Below are 18301 nucleotides of genomic sequence, written 5' to 3'. Positions count from 1 at the left end.
CCAGAGCCCGAGCCCCGCGGGCAGAGCCCTCCGCAGGCTCCGTCACTGGCTTCTTGGGTGACCGCCACAAGTTACTTAATCTTTTTGAGTCTCAGTATACTTTTCGGTAAAATGTTGATAATAAGAGCATCTACTTCATAGGGTTGTTATGAGATATAAGTTGAAGAGCTTAACACAGACCCTAATTCATGGGGAATGTTAAAATTCACCTGTGGATAATTGTAGGGGAAGGAAAGTCAGAAAGCTGGAACCAAATCTTGGAGGGCCTTGACTGCCATATTAAACATTTCAACTTTATCTGTAGCCCACAGAAATTCCATCAGAAGTTATGAGCCAGGACTGACATGGGTTCAGTTGGCCTTTTTATTAGCAGGTTCTACATCTGTGGATTCAGCCAACTGAAGGTGATGGAAAATATTTTGGGGAAAAATTCCATAAAGCTCCAAAAAGTAAAACTTGAATTTGCTCCAACTATTTACATAGCATTTACAGACTATTTACAACTTTTTACATAGCATTTATATTGTGTTAGGTATTATAGGTAATCTAGAGATGATTTAGAGCAGATGGAAGGATGTGGCTAATTCTATATAAGTATTACATCGTTTTATATAGGGGGCTTGAGCCTCCATGGGTTTTGCTATCCATGGGTGATCCCAGAACCAACCCACCACCTCTCCCTTCCCCGCTACGCCCCAGATACCAAGGGAGGACTGTAATCTCCCAAAGATAATTCCGGCCTATATATGTAAAGAGATAGGAAGCAAGAGGCCTATTAGAATGCAAACAGATTGCCTCTCTAAGTGTACAAAAGGTGTGAATATGTATTTTATACCTCGCATTTTCTTTCCTTCACAAATGTTATAAATATAAATTCATGTGAGTCAAAGGCTGACTTAACACATTGTAAAGGGTCTGTGACTAGATGTGTTTACTAAGGAATATATTTTAATTTTTCTAGAAATACTTCAACAGTGGAAATCTATGTAGTATAGAAGATTCACAGTAAGATTGTGATTCAATGAATAAGACAAATTCCTATTCAAATGTTTTTCCAAAGTAGAGATAAGAAGTCACTCTCTTGTTCAGAAATGAGGGGGAAAAATGATATTAACAGGGCCAAATAGAAAATGCCTTTCTTGGTTTCACTGAACAAGCAGATTAACTCAGTAATGATCCCCTAACCCGTGCAAAAAACTTTCCCCCAGGTTGCCCTTAAAAGGTGTTAAAAACAAAGAAGAACAAAGTGATAAACACTTTCTTTTGAACTTAAGAAAATGTGTTTCTTTTGCCACAGCGTTCCTTCAATGAATTAATTTTTTAACCTGAGTTAGTGAGTTTATCTGTTCATAAATATTTTGTGAGCAACTTCAGCAATAGCTTAAGGAAAATTGAGTTAGCAAAAATTAAGTAAACTGATTCAAGAAAACAATACTTGCTATATGCAACGAAATACATAAAAGCTGTTTGCTTTTTCTGGGTGTCACAGAGTTGAAGTAAGTGTTCTGAGTTCGAAAATTTATAGAATCACCAAAGCTGAGAAAGTTGTGAACAGAGGAAAGGATTACTGCCAAGACGTGTAACTGTTTGACCTAATGACTATGATTAGACTTAATATAGCACCTGAAATGAATGTTTATTTTCATTATTGTAACTTATGTTTTGTTTTAAATCAAGCATTTACTGTCTTCTATTACATGCATCCTCACAATTTAGTCTCCTATGCAGAAAAAAAATCTGTGGCTTGATACATTCATTGGACTGAGACCTAACCTTGGGTGAAAAATGAATCTTATTACCTCATAAAATTCTACCAGTAATTTCTTGGTTTAATGTGAATGCAAAACATGCAAATTGTTCCAAGAGAACTGCATTTTAACAATTGTATTGATATGTGGTACCTGATTTGAAAGACTGCACCACTGGTTGAAATCACTGACTTTTATTGCCTTGATGAATACAAAGTCCCAAGGGTGGTGACTTCTTTGCAATCTGCTTACTTAGCATATACCTACCCTTTTAAAAAAATGTTTTCCTGTTTATTTGTCCTCTGTTATCACAGTAAGATAATAACCTCTGTATTACCACTCCATTTCTGTGTGTGATCTTAAAAAGCCTGATGGATCAATATGAGGCTTTTAATGTACTTTTTCTGCCTTTCTGATTATAGGTTTGCAGTCAGAATACTAAAATACAGTTGAGACACAATCTCTTTCTAGTGTTTGGTTCCCAGGAAGTGCTTCCAAGGAGAATGAGGTCCACACATGGTGTCTCTCAAGAAATAAAGCCATGGCATTTCAGTTCCAACAATTTTATGGGACTCTTCTTCTCAGGCATTAGAGATTGTTAAGCAGATGTTTATAGCATCCTCCATGTGCATTCTAAAGTACTATCTTTATTTGAATGCTTAATTCTCACTGTGAGCTGAGTAAATCAATAAAAGAGTGTATTCCAGTGCACATAAGTGGTATACTGGCAAATGGTTAACAACCGTTTCTGGGGGGCTGGGGATAGCCTTGATTTGTAGCATTTACTGATTTTTAAGGTATAAATAATGCCACCAAGACCAATGTCAAGCTACCAAATTATACCATTGAATATGGAATTGGAAAAAAGATGCCTAGTGGTACATAATTATATAGCATGGTACAAATACAGTAGGTATGAAAAAAACCTCACTAGTATGGATAATAGTAAAATGTACCAAAATGGGAAGGAAGTGATGGGGGTTGACTTTTTATTATCTTTGTTTTTAATAATATTCTCTTAGTTGTAAGTTTACACAACTTTTACTAATAATGTTATAGCCACGCGTTCCGGGAAACCAACTCACTCAGAAGGACAATGCAGATAGTGGAGTGCAATTTATTACACCGGCGGGCCCGAGGCAGAGTCTCCTCTTAGCCAAGGACCCCGACCAGCATTTGTGAAAATCCTTTATACCCCATGTGTATGTATCCAAACCCACCACCCCAAATCCCTTGAGGCTTACAAAGGAAGGGTAAATACAATCACAATAACCCCATCATTCACATGTTATGTGTTCAAACAGTTAATAATGAATAAGCCTACGGTTACATTCCAACCAGTTAATAACCGGTAAACCGACAGATACTGTCCGAGTGAGGCAGGGGTGATTAGTGTCTGTTTTCTCTTAGGCGATGAGTAACCTGGATGTGATCTTCAAGGTTCCCCTTTCCGGAGGGGGTCTTATCTTTCCATTGTCATTCCCACAGGCAATAAGCAGAGAGTTCAGAGTCCACTGGAGAGATGGCCGAGCACGATCAGCACAGACAGGCCTGAGATGGAGTCAAGGCCCTGTGAATTCCTTCTTCAATAACTGTGTTTAACAGTAGGTTTGCAAAATTCCTTATGGGTCTGACAAGCCAATTTCAATGACCTGATGCACATGCTTTTCTGATCAAAAAAATTACCTTTTCCTAGATAAATGATCACTTCTACAATGCCTCTGGCCCTTAGTGGAAAAATCCCTGCAGCCATTTCCTGGAGAGTTGGTTATATTTACAGAACGCAAAGTCAGTTGTGGGAGCAGGCTATGCTCATGATTCATAGCAGGCCATCTGGGCTCAGCGCTGGGAAGGCTTCAGGCAGCATGGCTATAACCGAGTTAGCACTGTTGTTTTTAAGCTGCTCAGTTGTGTCCAGCTCTTTGCATCCCCATGGACTGTAGCCTGCCAGGCTCTTCTGTCCATGGAGCTTCCCAGGCAAGCATACTGGAATGGGTTGCCATGCCCTCCTCCAGGGGATCTTCTAGGTGTAGGGATCAAACCCGGGTCTGTGGCTTGGCAGGCAGATTCTTTACCACTGAGCCACCAGGGAAGCCTTAGCTAGTACTAGTGCTCTTTTAAAAAAAAAAACAAGGAAATTGTGTAATAGGGTTCAACAATTCTGCCTTGCAATTAAACCTGATGACATGAAATGGATTCAATATGCATATATTAATTACTTAGCCTATTCTTTTAATGAAGATAGGGGAGGGAATTGGACTTTAGATCAGTAGTAAGTTTTTCACATTATTCTTGCTTTGAGTATGTTGGTACCATTGGTTGAGGTAAACTATCTTTGGTAATGTGCTCATTCATTCTTCACATACTTATTAGCTCCCAATGGCAGGCAAAGTGAGGCATGAGGCATAGTTTGTTTAAAGGAAAACAAACTAGTCTCTTTTGCCCTGGAAATCACAGTCTAGTGAAGAGATAGTTATGTATATAAATCAAAATTTAACAAATTAACATTTTATTACAGAAATTAATTAAGTGAGCCATAGGGCTGAATGACTGATTGGAACTTTTCATAAACTTGCTGCTTGGATGGAGGACTGGGGCCCACCTGCTTGAACGAGGTGACCCTGGAGGACTGACTCTGGAGAATCCAAGTAAGTCTCAGTGTTCTTGGGATGTAACACAGTGGACATCCAACGTGGAACTCAACAGAACAAGAATCTGCTGTGAGCTGGAAATTGCATTCCTTGTGGGGCTTAGAAAGAGGAATAGGAACAATCCCTGACTTTCAAAGTTTATGACAAAGAAATAAGACATGGGTGTAGACCATTATGGTACTAGTCCGAGAGTGCCTGGGATGATCCAGGTGTCTTGCAGGTGCTGTGGGCACACAAGTTGGATGTGGAAAGAGCAGCCCTAAAGCAGGAGATGGGCCTGCAGCAGGAGATGAACTCAGCTGGGCAAGCCTTGGAGCTCCAAATCTGTGAGAAGAAACTAAATGAGATTGTAAAATCTCACTAAAGATTTTTAAACATACAAATATCTTCAAGAAATTGGTTATGCAGGATTAACTTTCTCTGGGAAATAAACTGGGTGACCTCTATTAGGTCCCAATCCAGTCCTCTGGTTTCAGGAAAGGGTGAAAGAAGAGGGTCAGGTAACACCTGTATTTGTTTTTTTGTTCTCAGACAAAGGCGTACAGCATGAAAAAGCATCCTGATTTTTCTTCTACTGGCCAATGGGATGTTGTGGTGGAAGCTGAGAGGAAGCAAAGTCATCTGCTCTGACAATAATGGGCCGCAGTGGCCCCCACACTGATTTCATTTACCATGTCAGTTTTCCCAGGTATGTAACTTTCCCATTTCCAGGAATCCTAAGGGTGAATGCTCTACTTATTGGTTAAGTAGAATAGATTTTAAAATCTTTTGATAATAGCAAATGATAAGTCATTAGTCCAAATAACACAATTAGAAGAAAACCTAACCTCTGTCAGCTTTTAAGTTTTATAAAGGAAAAGCATGTTATCATCAGAATGTCTGAGGTCACGTCAATAGCACTTACATTTCAATAGAAGAGGGGCATCTATTTTACCCATGTTTTTAGGCCACACCTGGAGTGCTCTGCTCTGTTCTGGCATCCCCTCCAAGAGGAATGGCAGTTAGAGTGAAGATAATTAAAGGAGAACAACCAGCATGATAAGCAGTCACGCAAATGTAGCATGAATGTTTATAATCCACTGAAGCTGTTTAGCCTGGAGGATACTTGTTGGGGGGAGGACAGCAGCATGAACACCATCTTTGACTATAATATGACCATCACATAAAAGATGGAGGTGATGCTGTGTGTGTTCTTGTTGGGTAGAATGGGACTTGGCAAGCAAAAGTTATAGTGGGAGACTTAGCTCAAAAGAAGAGAATTACCAAAAAGAAGTGGTCCTGAAATGAAGTGATCTGCCTTGTGAAGTAGTGAGTTTCCCAATTCTGGTGGTGTGTAAGCAGAAGCTAACAACCATGAATGAGGAGTTTTTAGACCAGTGTATCTCAAACTATGATAAAGTAGGAATTGCCTAGAGACTTTGTTCAATCACATTACTGGTTTTAACTCTCAGGATTATGATTCAGTGTGTTTGGAGTAGGGCCTTTGCCTTTGACTATGTTCCCAGGTGGTGCTGCTGCTGCTGACTGAGTGATAATTGCTCCAGTCGTGTCCAACTCTTTGCAACCTCATGGACTGTAGCCCACCAGGCTCCTTTGTCCATGGGGGATTCTCCAGGCAGGAATACTGGAGTGGGTTGCCATGCCCTCCTCCAAGGGATCTTCCCGACTCAAGGATCAAACCCACATCTCTTACGTCTCCTATATTGGCAGATGGGTTCTTTACCACTAGTGCCACCATGTGCAGATATCAGAAAGATATTCATTAAAGACAAACTATAGGATGGTGTGCATTTGTGATAGCAGTTTTAGGAAAAAATCTTAATACTATGGTTGCACATGTGTATTCAATTCAGGAAGATGCAAAAGACTGTTAATAGTGGCTTTCTCAGGGGGTAAGCGGTGTGTGTGTGTGTGTGTGTGTGTGTGTGTTTGGGGGGAGTGCATATGTAAAATAATAGTGAAGCAAAATAGGCAGCAACAGGGATAATTAATTCGGTCTATCACTTTGCCATCCTGACTGGCTTTATTTAGAAATATTCCAACACCTGCAAAAAAGAATTGAGCAGGGGGTGAGGGAGGATTATATTAATAGAATGATCTAGATAGATGATTTAAATAATGTGAATTTTCCAAATAGGTATTTAATATGCCACTCACTTTGAGATCTGTGAACAATTTTTACATATGTATAGTTGTGCCCATTTACAATGGTTGAAGTGAAAGCGAAGTTGCTCAGTCGTGTCCGACTCTTTGCGACCCCGTGGACTGTAGCCTACCAGGCTCCTCCCTCCATTGGATTCTCCAGACAAGAATACTGCAGTGGGTTGCCATTTCCTTCTCCTTTAGTATGGTTAACAATGCGCAAATCGGTTGTTGGAAATGTGTTAGGTAATTGCAAAATAATAGAGTTATACACTGGGGAGCGCTAACACACCAAGGTATTAATAGTTTTGTCAGTGTACAAACTCTCCCTCTGCTGGACATTCTTAGAAAATAACACCTATTTTAAAGCAACTGTGCCTTCTCTATGGTCCAGATCATTCATTCATTCCAAGAGTACTGATCACTTACCATGAGTCAGGTGCATACGTATCATCATACACGATATTTGAATGTCTGTTGTATGATTCTATTTACTTTTTTATATGTTTAAATATTTCTCTTTAAAAACTAAATTTAAGAGGAAAAAGGGTCAGAAAATGATATGATAAACAAAATTTCATATCTTAAATTCTGATGGTAGTTCTTTGGACCAATTAAATGAAGTAAAGGCATGTATTAGATAAGATATCAAGCCATTTTAGAACTGGGTCTAGCTTAATAAATTATTTAGTTTAACTCTGTTTTAGAGCCAAGAAAATTGAGGTTCATAGACATGAACAGCTATTGTAAAGGCAGGCAGAAAATTAGAAAAAAAAAAAGCCAGTACTAAAATTTCAGTCACCTTGTTAGTGGATTTGTCACATTCAACCTGAGAATAAAATAGTAATCAAGTTGTGTGTGTGTATGTGTGTGTAGTTGTATTTTTTGTGTTTAAGCAATGACCACTGATTTGACAGAAGAAGCACCCAATCTGTTTATGTATATTTAAGGTTAACCCACACCAAAGTAAATAGCTGACATCAGAGAAATGGATGAGGTCATCAGGAGGTGAATTGAGAAGAAAAAAAGAGGAAAGTTGATCTTAGCCCTTTGCAAGATTTAAGATTTGGGAGCTCCAGCTGAGAAAATGCTTGTTCTACTCCAAGGCTGGAAACTTGCAGAGTTCAGGACACCCAGAGGACACAGGCACGGCTGGGGACTTTGATATGTAAAGCATGAAAGAACTTGATGCTGAGAAACCATAGATTAGCAGGAAACATATACCATACCAATTCAAAGACTGAGAAGTCGTGGTTTACCAAGGCTTTTTTAAAAAGAAGAACACACACTACGGTTTGAGGAAGAGTTGAAGGCATTTGTCTTTTTCAGCCCTTCTGCCAGCTCACAGGCCACCATTTTCAGCAGGATCGCCAAAGGAGTGAGGAGGCTCTCCCAAGAGCAGGCAATAGGTATTGAAGTGATGAGAAGGGGAGAAATTCTGGCTTATATATAGTTTCTAGATTTTTACATCCTTTACTTGGTGAAGTAGATCATATGGTTCTGTTTTTACTGAAGAAGTCAGAAGCTTCTATGTCTTTGCCCTGCCCCACAACTGCCTGACTACCCCAGTTTGAACACACTCATTATTTTCCAAGTTCTGAGAACCAAATAGCCTGGGTATTGGACCATGTATGGGATGAAGTCTATTGCCATGAACACTGTCCTTTTCACTCACTTAATATCATCAAGTAGACCATGGAGGCATTTATGTTGAGGAATTGGGCAGAAAATAAATTGTTTCTGTTTTTATTTCCACTACTCCAGGAGACAGATCAATAAAGATATTGCTGCAATTTATGTCAAAGACTGTCTGCCTGTCTTTCCTTGAAGAGTTTTAGAGTATCCAGCCTTAAATTTAGGTATTTAATCCATTTTGAGTTTATTTTTGTGTGTGGTGTTAAAAAATGTTATTTTTCACATGTAGCTGTCCAGTTTCCCTAGCACCACTTATTGGATAGACTGTCTTTTCTCCATTGTACAGTCTTGCCACCTTTGTTATAGATTAATGAACCACAGGTACATGAGTTTATTTCTGGTCTTTTTATCTTGTTTCATTGATTTACTAGAAAAGACCTTGATGCTAGGGAACATTGAAGGCAATAGGAGAAGGGGGTGACCAAGGATAAGATGGTTGGATAGCATCACCAACTCAATGGACATGAGTTTGAACAAACTCCAGGAGATAGTGAAGGACAGGGAAGCTAGTCTTTCTGCAGTCCATGGGGTCTCAAAGAGTTGGACACTATTTAGCTAGTGAACAACAACAAATTGATCTGTAGTTCAGTGCCAATACCATACTGTTTTTGATGATTGTTGCTTTGTAGTATAGTCTGAAGTCAGGGAACCTGACTGCTCTAGTTCTGTCTTTTATGTCTCCATACAAATTTTAAGATTTTTTTGTTCTAGTTTTGTGAAAAATGCCATTGGTAAAGGCTCTCTGGGTGACTCAGCGGTAAAGAACCTGACTGCCAATGCAGGAGACATGGGATTGATACTTGGATTGGGAAAATTCCCTGGAGAAGGAAACAGCAACCCACTCCAGCATTCTTGCCTGGGAAATCCCATTGACAGAGGAGGCTGGTGGGCTACAGTCCATGGGATTGCAGAGTCAAACACAATTTAGTGACTAAGCATGCATGCACACCATTGGCAAATTGACAGGGATTGCATTTAATCTGTAGATTGCCTTGGGCAGTACTGTCATTTTGACAATATTGATTCTTCCAATCTGAGGACGTGGTATATCTTTCCATCTGGTTGGGTCATCTTCAATTTCTTTCATCAGTATCTATAGTTTTTGAAGTACAAGTCCTTTGCTTCCTTGTGAAAGTGAAAGTGAAGTTGCTCAGTCGTGTCCGACTCTTTGCTACCCTGTGGAGTGTAGCCCACCAGGCTCCTCTGTCCATGGGATTTTCCAGGCAAGAATACTGGAGTGGGTTACCATTTCCTTCTCCAGGGGATCTTCCCAACTCATGGATTGAACCCAGGTTTCCTGCATTGCAGGCAGATGCTTTAACCTCTGAGCCAGCAGGGAAGCCCCTTAGATAGGTTTATTCCTAAGTGTTTTATTCTTTTTGATATGATGGTAAATGGGATTCTTTAATTTCTCTTTCTGATCTTTCATTTCTAGTGTATAGAAATGCAACAGATTTCTGTGTATTTATCTTGCATCCTGCAACTTTATCAAATTTATTGATGAGCTGTAGTAGTTTTATGGTGGCATCCTTAGTATTTTCTACACGTAATATTGTGTCATCTGCAGTGACAGTTTTACTTCTTTTCCAATTTTTTTATTTTTAGGCACTAAGCTGTGTCTGTCTCTTTTGCAACCCCATGGACTGTAGCTCACCAGGCTCCTCTGTTCATGGGATTTCCCTGGCAAGAACACTGGAGTGGATTGCCATGTCCTCCTTCCCAACCCAGGGATCAAACCTGTGTCTCTTACATCTCCTGCATTGGCAGGAAGGTTCTTTACCACTAGCACCACCTGGGAACCCCTTTTCTTGGTGAGCTCTGGTTAAAGGTTTAGCAATTGTGTTTACCTTGTCAAAGAACCAGCTTTCAGTTTTATTGATTTTTTTTCTATTGTTTTCTTCATCTCTGTTTCACTTATTTATGCTCTGATCTTTATTATTTCTTTTCTTCTATTAACTTTGGGTTTTGTTTGTTCTTCTTTCTCAAGTTGCCTTAGGTGTAAATTTAGACTGTTTGAGATTTTTCTTGTTTCCTGTATTGCTATAAGCTTGTATAAAATTGTATTGCTATAAGCTTTCGTCTTAGAACTGATTTTGTTGCATCCCGTAAGTTTTGGATCATCATGCTTTCATTTTCATTCATCTCTAGGTATTTTTTATTTTCTCCTTCATTTCTTCAGTGTTCCATTGGTTGGTGAGTAGCATACTGTATAGCTTCCCTGTATTTGTATTTTTCCAGTTTGTTTTTTTTTTTTCCTTATTGTTGATTTCTAATCTTGTAGTGTTGTGGTCAGAAAAGATGCTTGATATGATTTTAATTTTCTTAAATTTACTGAGGTTTGCTTTGACAAGTTCTGTAGAAGTTCCATATGAACTTGAGAAGAGTGTATACTTTGCTGCTTTTGGAGGGAATAGTCTATAAATATCAATTAAGTCCCTCTGGTCTAGTGTGTCATTTAAGGCCTGTGTTTGCTTACTGATTTTCTGTCTGGATGATTTGCCCACTGATGAAAGTGAAGTGTTAAAGAGCCCCATTATTATTGTCTTACTATTGATGTCTTCATTTATGGCTGTTGCTGTTTGCCTTATATATTGAGGTGCTCATATATTGGATGCATATATATTTACAATGGTTACATCTTCTTGGATTGATCCTGTTCATTATGTAATGTCCTTCTTTGTCTCTTATAACAGTCTTTATTTTAAAGTCTTTTTTGTCCAATATGACTATTGCTACTCCAACTTTCTTTTAATTTCCATCTGCATGGGATACATTTTTCCCATACCTTCACTTCAGCCTGTATGTGTCCCTAGATCTGAGGTGGGTTTCTTGTAGGCAGCATGTATAGGGGTCTTGTTTTTGTATCCATTCAGCCAGTCTATGTCTTTTGGTTGAAGCACTTAATTCACTTATGTTTAAGGTGATTATTGATATGTATGTTCTTATTGCTGTTTTGTTCATTGTTTTGGATTTGTTTTTGTAGGTGTTTTTCTCCCCTTCACTCTTGTGATTTGATGATCAACTTTAATGTTGTGTTTAGATTCCCTTTTCTTTTTTTGTGTGTGTATCTATTGTAGATTTCACAGTTTGCAGTTAGTGTGAGGTTTTGATATAACAGTGTATATATAAACAACATTGTTTTAAGTTGCTGGTCTTTTGATTTCAAATGCATTTCCAATATCCTGCATTTGTGCTCTCCTCGTCTCACCGTTGCTGGTTCTGATATCATTTGTGTGCAGATGATTTCCTACCTTTAATATATGTTTGCCATTACCAGTCAGCTTTTCCATTTGTAACTTTCTTATCTCTAACTGTGATATTTTCTTTTCCACCTTGAGAAATTCCTTTAGCATTTGTTTCAAAGCTGGTGTGGTGATGCTGAGTTTTCTTAGTCTTTGCTTATCTGTACAGGTTTTGTTTTGTTTTGTTTTGTTTTTTTAATTTATTGATCAAATCTGAATGTGAGCACTGCTGGGGAAAGTATTATTGATTGTAGGTTCTTCCCTTTCTTCACTCTAAATATATATTGCTGCTCCCTTCTGGCCTACAGATTTTCTGCTGGGAAATTGGCTGATAACTTTATGAGAATTCCTTTGTATACTATTTGTTGCTTTTAATATCTTTCTTTGTGTTTAGTTTTTGTCAATTTGATTACTATGTGTTTCAGCATGTTCTTCCTTGGGTTAATCTTGCCTGGGACTTTCTGTGCTTCTTGAAATTAAGTGACTGTGTCCTCTCCCATGCTAGGGAAGTTTTCAGCTATTTTCTCTTTAAATATTTTCTCAGGTCTTTTCTCTCTTTTCCCTCTTGGATGCCTATAGTGTATTTTTCATTTCAGTTATTGTATTGTTCATCTCTGTTTGTTCTCTATCTTCTAGCTCTTTGTTAAACATTCTGTGTCTTCTCAGTCATAGCTTCCATTCTTTTTCATAGGCCTTGGATCATCTTCACTATTATTACTCTGACTTCTGTTTCAGGTAGATTGCCTATCTCTACTTCACTTAGTTATTCTTCTGAGGTTTTATTTTGTTCCTTCATCTGGCACATATTTCTCTGCTATGTCATTTAGTCTAACTTTTTGTGATTGTGGTTTCCATTCTGCAGGCTACAGGTTGTTGCCTGTAGCCTGTTGTTGCCTGGCTCTTCTGTTGGCCCCCTGGTGAACGAGGCTAAGAGAATTGTGCAGGCTTCCTAGTTGAAGGGACTAGTTCTTGCCCGCTGGTAGGCGGAGCAATGTCTTGTCCCTCTAGTGAGCAGAGCTGTGCTCAGAAAAACCTTACAAAGCTTATCTGCTGATGGGGGATGGGGGACTGTATTCCTGCCTTGTTGGTTGTTTGGCCTGAAGTGTCCCAGCATTGGAGCCTACAGGCTGTTGGGTAGGGCCAGGTCTTGGTGAGAAAACGGTGACCTCCAAGAGGGCTCTTGCCAGTGAATACTCCCCAGAAGTACTGCCTTCAGTGTTTCTGTCTTTGCAGTAAGCTACAGTCACCAGCTCCACCCCCACTCCCCACCCCCTGCCCCATCTCCATAGGATACCCTCCAAGACAAACAGATAAGTCTCGCCCAATCTCTTATGAGGTCACTGATTTTTTTTCCTGGGCCCTGGTGCACACAAGACCCTGTGTGTGCCCTCTAAGAGTACAGATTCTGTTTCCCCTAGTCTTGTGGAATTCCTGTGATCAAATCCCACTGGCCTTCAAAGATAGATTCTCTCAGGGTTCCTCCTCCCATTGCCAGACTCAGAATTTCATTCCTGTAAGAGAACGTCTGTGGCATAATTACTTTTCGGATTGTAGATCACCCACTCAGCATTTATGGGATGTGATTTGATCGCAATTGCACCTTTCCTACCACCTTGTTGTGGCTTATTCTTCATTTTTGCATGCAGGACATCTTTTTTAGTAGGTTCCCATGTTTTTTGTCTGTGGTTTTTCAGCAGTTGTAATTTAGGTGTTTCCATGAGAAGAAGTGATCTCACATCTTTTTGCTCTGTCGTCTTGTCTCCCAGGAAGAGAATAATTAAATTTAAGATTCAACCATGCAAACTGCAGTCTAAATCCTTAGGAAAATATTCATGCTACCCATTATCATGCATTTATGTCTCAACTGATGTGATTATAAGAACTGGAAAGGCCAAAAAGACTTCTATACATTATGGCCTTTACACTTCACTAGTGTGACAGACTTTAAGATAATCTCTCAGAATATGTTTATCCTTATTTTACAGATAATTCTAACCATGATCTGTCTTATTTGTCAGGCCAAATCAGCAAAATGGAAGGGAAATACTGCTGACTGCAGATGCTATAATAATGAGTAACATAGGGAGAAGACATTAAAAGTGCATTATGGCATTGAGCAATAATTAAGTTGCTTATGATGAGAATTAGCAATAAGATATGGTTATTCTGATTATGCATTGTTTAAGAAATAAGACAAGAGTATAATAAATTTAAAAAATATATTTTCATCAAAACACAAAGTAAAAAGTCAAGGAATCAAAGGTTAAAAAAAAAAAAAAAAGGATTTCCTCATCTGTGTAAATTTCAGTTTCTCAGAATTCTGTTTGTATGAAAGTGCTAAATAAATGAAGCTTTGCTGTATATACCCAATCACCACCACCATGTGAAATTCCACTAAAGCTCTCAGGGCCTGTCAAGGACTGTGTGCTCAAGGACTTTATATCACAGAGAGAATGGGGAGTAGGTCACTGTGATAAATGCTTGATCAGACCTGAGAGTCAAAATCAAAGATATGAATGGGACCTTCACATTCCAACATTTATTTATGCCTGTGTCTTGCAGTAATGGAAATAACTATGTTTAAGAGTAGAATGCCAGACATAGCACTTTGCCCTGGGGAGGGCCAGAACTTTGTTTTCCTGGCTTTTTACTGGCTTCTTAGTATAAGCATAGCCTTATAAAGGAACAATAAAAGAAAAGGAAAAGGATAATCCTGGAATCTTGACCTTTCCTAAAGATTATTTTCATCTCATTTATAGAAACAAAAAGGAGAAAAAGAGTACCCAATAAAGTTTGCTGGAATGAATAAGTAGATAAGTGAATAAATAAATGGAAGAGAAACAAGTTAATATGAATCATTTTCCCTGGTTTTCCAGATTTCTAAACTCTTAGGTGAGTATTCATGGCAACCTTTCTAATCACATGATTTCTGGAAGAGTAAAGGTCAAATCCGATGTGGAAGATTTCCTGGAAATAGCTGCTGTTTTTGAAGATGGTAGCACTGTGAAGAATACTGATGGGCCATTTTTTTGCCACAGGCTACGCCTCATTTCTTTTCTTTGATGATTATTTGAATATCATTGATGACCAAGTATCTCTATATCATTTTGTATCCTCACTTCTTTTGGAAAAATTAACTTTGGCTTTCATTGGTTTAATCCAATGAAATCTAGTGGTAATCCAACAGAACCCCAGTCGCTGGGTAGGCTGTGTGCATAAAGGGATGAGAATGTTGCTGAATGAGTTCTCATGGCTTCTCTGCTGCTATTGGGTACCCTGCACCAGAATAGTATTAAAATCAAGCCAGTTTAAATTAAAGGACTGGACAATTACAGCCAATGTTACTATTAACTCATTTCTTTCTTTTAGAATAATTCCATCTTCCAGTCAGATTTTATTTAGGTTAAAGGTCATAATAAGGTCAGATTTTTTTTTTTTTCTTTTTTGAGAATTTAGAAAGAAAAAGAAAAGTAGGAGAATCTATTCATAACAATTTTATAAATGTGGGAAACTTCACACCTTTTTTAAAAAAGCAATTCTGGTTAATAATTCAGGAATTAAAAACTCCCATCTCTGTTGCTAACAAGGAAAAGTCAGGTATGCATTTTCTTTCTAGGGTTTCTTTCTCAGGTTCTTTTAATCAGCTTTGGAGAAGCTCAGCACCAGAATCCTACTTTATTACTTTCATGGAACCATTCTCTGTCATTCCCTAGACCCTTCCATATAATATATTTCTTTTCATAAGACTGAACATATTGCCCTTCTCTGAGAACATGATAACTGATATTGTTTGGAGAAGAAAAGCTTTGGGGGAAAAGGTAGGGCCCTTCCCCAGCAGGCAATTACTAAAAGCAGGATTTATGGGCTTAAGGGAGTCAGGTCAAAGGAGGAAAAAAAAAAATCTGTGAGTCAGATTTTAGACATAAAACCAGGGAGGCAACTTATAGGAATATTCGAAGAAAAGATTCAAAGAAATCTCCTTATTGCAAATGCTTAATCTGTGCCTGGTTTTAATATTCAGGTATAATTTGATTATCCTGCAGGCTAAGAGAAAATACTTCATGATGTAGAAAGCATAAAAACAAAGTAGAAATTCACTGATGAAAAATGTCAGAGTGCTTACTATGTGCCAGAGATGTTGCTAGTCAGATGGGATCAAGGTGTCACTAACATCACTCCCGAAAACGAAGTACTCCTATCTGATGGTGATTTAAATGCTTCCCAACTGAGAAAATGAATTTTCACATAAACTAAGACCACAAGTGTGTCCTAAGCGACATTCTGAAGATGAAAAGAGTAATTTTAATTCTCGTTTCTGGAAAAGACGTAAGGCACTAAAATATTTTGTAGACTCTTTTTTGCCATCTTTTAGGAGACTTCCATATGGGTCCATTTTGAAGAAGGATAATGACTTTAACACTGAACAGGAGAAGAATAAAGCCGCATTCAATCTTTTGCAACCAGATTCTGCAAATGAATGCTTAGATAATTGCAGTGCATGTTTAAGTAAATATTTGCTCCATACCAAAATATTTACTGAAATTTATGTATTCTGTAAAATAGACTGTAAGTTCTGACCCTTGCCCACAGACAGCTTATAGCCCAAGACCCCGTGTGCACAGACCACACTCAGACAGCATACAAAGTACAGACAAGCAATGGTTAAGACAACCAGTGAGGGCAACGGTGGTTGGTTGAGAAGAACTCAAGTGGCCAGAAGGGGAGCACTTGAGATTTGGCCTGAAAATGACACCGGTGTATGCAAAAGAGAAGGACAGGAGCTGAGCCTCCCAAGATGAAGTGTGACGTATGATCCCAGAAACTACAAAGTCATTCATGGTTTCTTTTCTCTCTGAAGTCTATGAGAGCCATGTAGTTTGTTTTTACATATGCTCACAAGCCTTGGCACAGGCTTCAGGAGGATTGTAAAAACTTCATGGACAGAATTTCTTCTCTGACAGGAGTGAAACCCTGTTTGTAATCTCTTCTATCCACTGATCCCAAACTATTAGTGGAAGTTTTCTTTGGACCATATATCCCATACCAGTGCCACTGCAGGGACCGGGGAAATGGAATGGAGCACAGAGAACCATCCTGATACAGACAGAATAGATTCTCAAACCCATGAGGACACTTAGTGGTACATGAAGATATCTGTCAATTTCATAAGCCAACTTGGTTGCAGTTTCTCTGTGCCAGCCTACCCATCTCAATATTTGTGGTCACCCATTAACATGATAGAATAAAGCAAAGACTACAAGGGGCCCAAATGTCCATGCACTTCCTAAGGGAATACCTGCTGCCTTTGAATGGTTTAACTCCCCTGGCCTGGCTTGCTCCCAGAAAAACACTGATTCTTCAGGGGTCACTGACAGAGAAGGTCTGACTGGTTGTCATTGTCTTCCTCTATCATTATGTGCTCACTTATACACACGGCACTGTACCCCACAATGGTAAGATTCCACACTGATTGAGCTTCAGTTAGATAATATGCCCATCATGGAATTCTGTTTGGACAGTATTTCCATTGAGTAAGAACATTTAGATCCTGCTGCCTTGATCCTGGTGCTTGCTTCCCCCGTGGTTCAGACCGTAAAGAATCCACCTACAACGCAGGAGACCTGGGTTTGATTCCTGGATTGGGAGGATCCCCTGGTGGAGGGAATGGCTACCCACTCCAGTATTCTTGCCTGGAGAACTCTATGGAATTCCATGGATAGAGGAGCCTGGTGGAATACAGTTCTTGGGGTCACAAAGAGTCCAACATAACTGAGCAACTAACACATCCATACCCACCTTGACCATATGAGCTCTATGCATTTATTCACGAGAATTTAAAAGATATCCACTCACCTGAGTGGAGAGGATAGGTGCTGCGCTGTGCTCAGTCGTTCAGTTGTGTCTGACTCTTTGCAACACCATGGACTGTAGCCCGCCAGGCTCCTCTGTTATCTGGGTTCTCCAGGCAAGAATGCTGGAGTGTGTTGCCATTCTCTTCTCCAGGGGATCTTCCCAACCCAGGGATTGAACCCAGGTCTCTGCATTGCAGGTGGATTCTTTACCGTCTGAGCCACCAGGGAAGTCCAAATAGGGTAGGATTGCTGTGCAATTTCAATTGCCCAAGATTCAGTTAACATATAAATAAATGAACATTTATTTTCCTACCATGTGCTAGCCACATTTCTAGGTGCTTTGCATGTGTTATTTGACAAAGTTCACAACAATATATATATGGGAAGAATTTTAAATTCTTTTAATGAGGGCATTAGCAAAGATTGCCCAAGGTTATATAAAAAATGGAGTTTCAACGTTTGAACCTATTACCAAAGACAGTGTTCTTTACTGTATATCACACTCCCTCCCATTCATTTAAAAATGCTAGGTTCAATCCCTGGGTAAGAAAGGTGCCCTGGAGAAGTAAATGGTAACCAACTCCAGTATTCTTGCCTACCTGGAGAATTGTATGGACAGAGAAGCCTGGTGGGCTACAGTCCATGGGGTCGCAGAGAGTCAGACATGACCAAGCAACTAACACTCACTTTCACCCTATTGTGAGAGAAGAGCATGTATCAGAAGAAACCCATTGTTTTGAGAAGTAGAACTTTTACACTGAAAGATATCTTTTTATTAATAAAAACTGTGTTCTTTAGAGGCTCAGTTCTAAACTAGTTTTCTGCCGCCCACCCCAGTTATTCTCATCAGCTGTCAAGCATCAGATTTGTTCCCAGCAAACCTGAATTAAAATCTCAGGTTACTCTTTTTTTGTTGTTGTTGAAAAAAATCACCCTATCTTTGGAGTCAGCTTCATTGATAATGTGAAAAT

General features: G+C 39.1%; 1 long non-coding RNA gene across 1 annotated transcript; it reads left to right on the top strand.

Moving 5' to 3' along the window:
• The first annotated feature begins 3210 nt into the window (after positions 1-3210).
• On the top strand, positions 3211-7611 carry LOC133040437 (uncharacterized). The gene is made up of 4 exons (XR_009688960.1): positions 3211-3352; positions 4267-4396; positions 4931-5087; positions 7492-7611. It is a non-coding gene; the product is annotated as an uncharacterized LOC133040437 (long non-coding RNA).
• Positions 7612-18301: the final 10690 nt, after the last annotated feature.

The sequence above is a fragment of the Dama dama genome, chromosome 20 (genome assembly GCF_033118175.1).
Source record: "Dama dama isolate Ldn47 chromosome 20, ASM3311817v1, whole genome shotgun sequence".
Lineage (NCBI taxonomy): Eukaryota > Metazoa > Chordata > Mammalia > Artiodactyla > Cervidae > Dama > Dama dama.
Note: the sequence above shows the minus strand (reverse complement) of the source record. Positions and strands in the feature narration are given on the sequence as shown.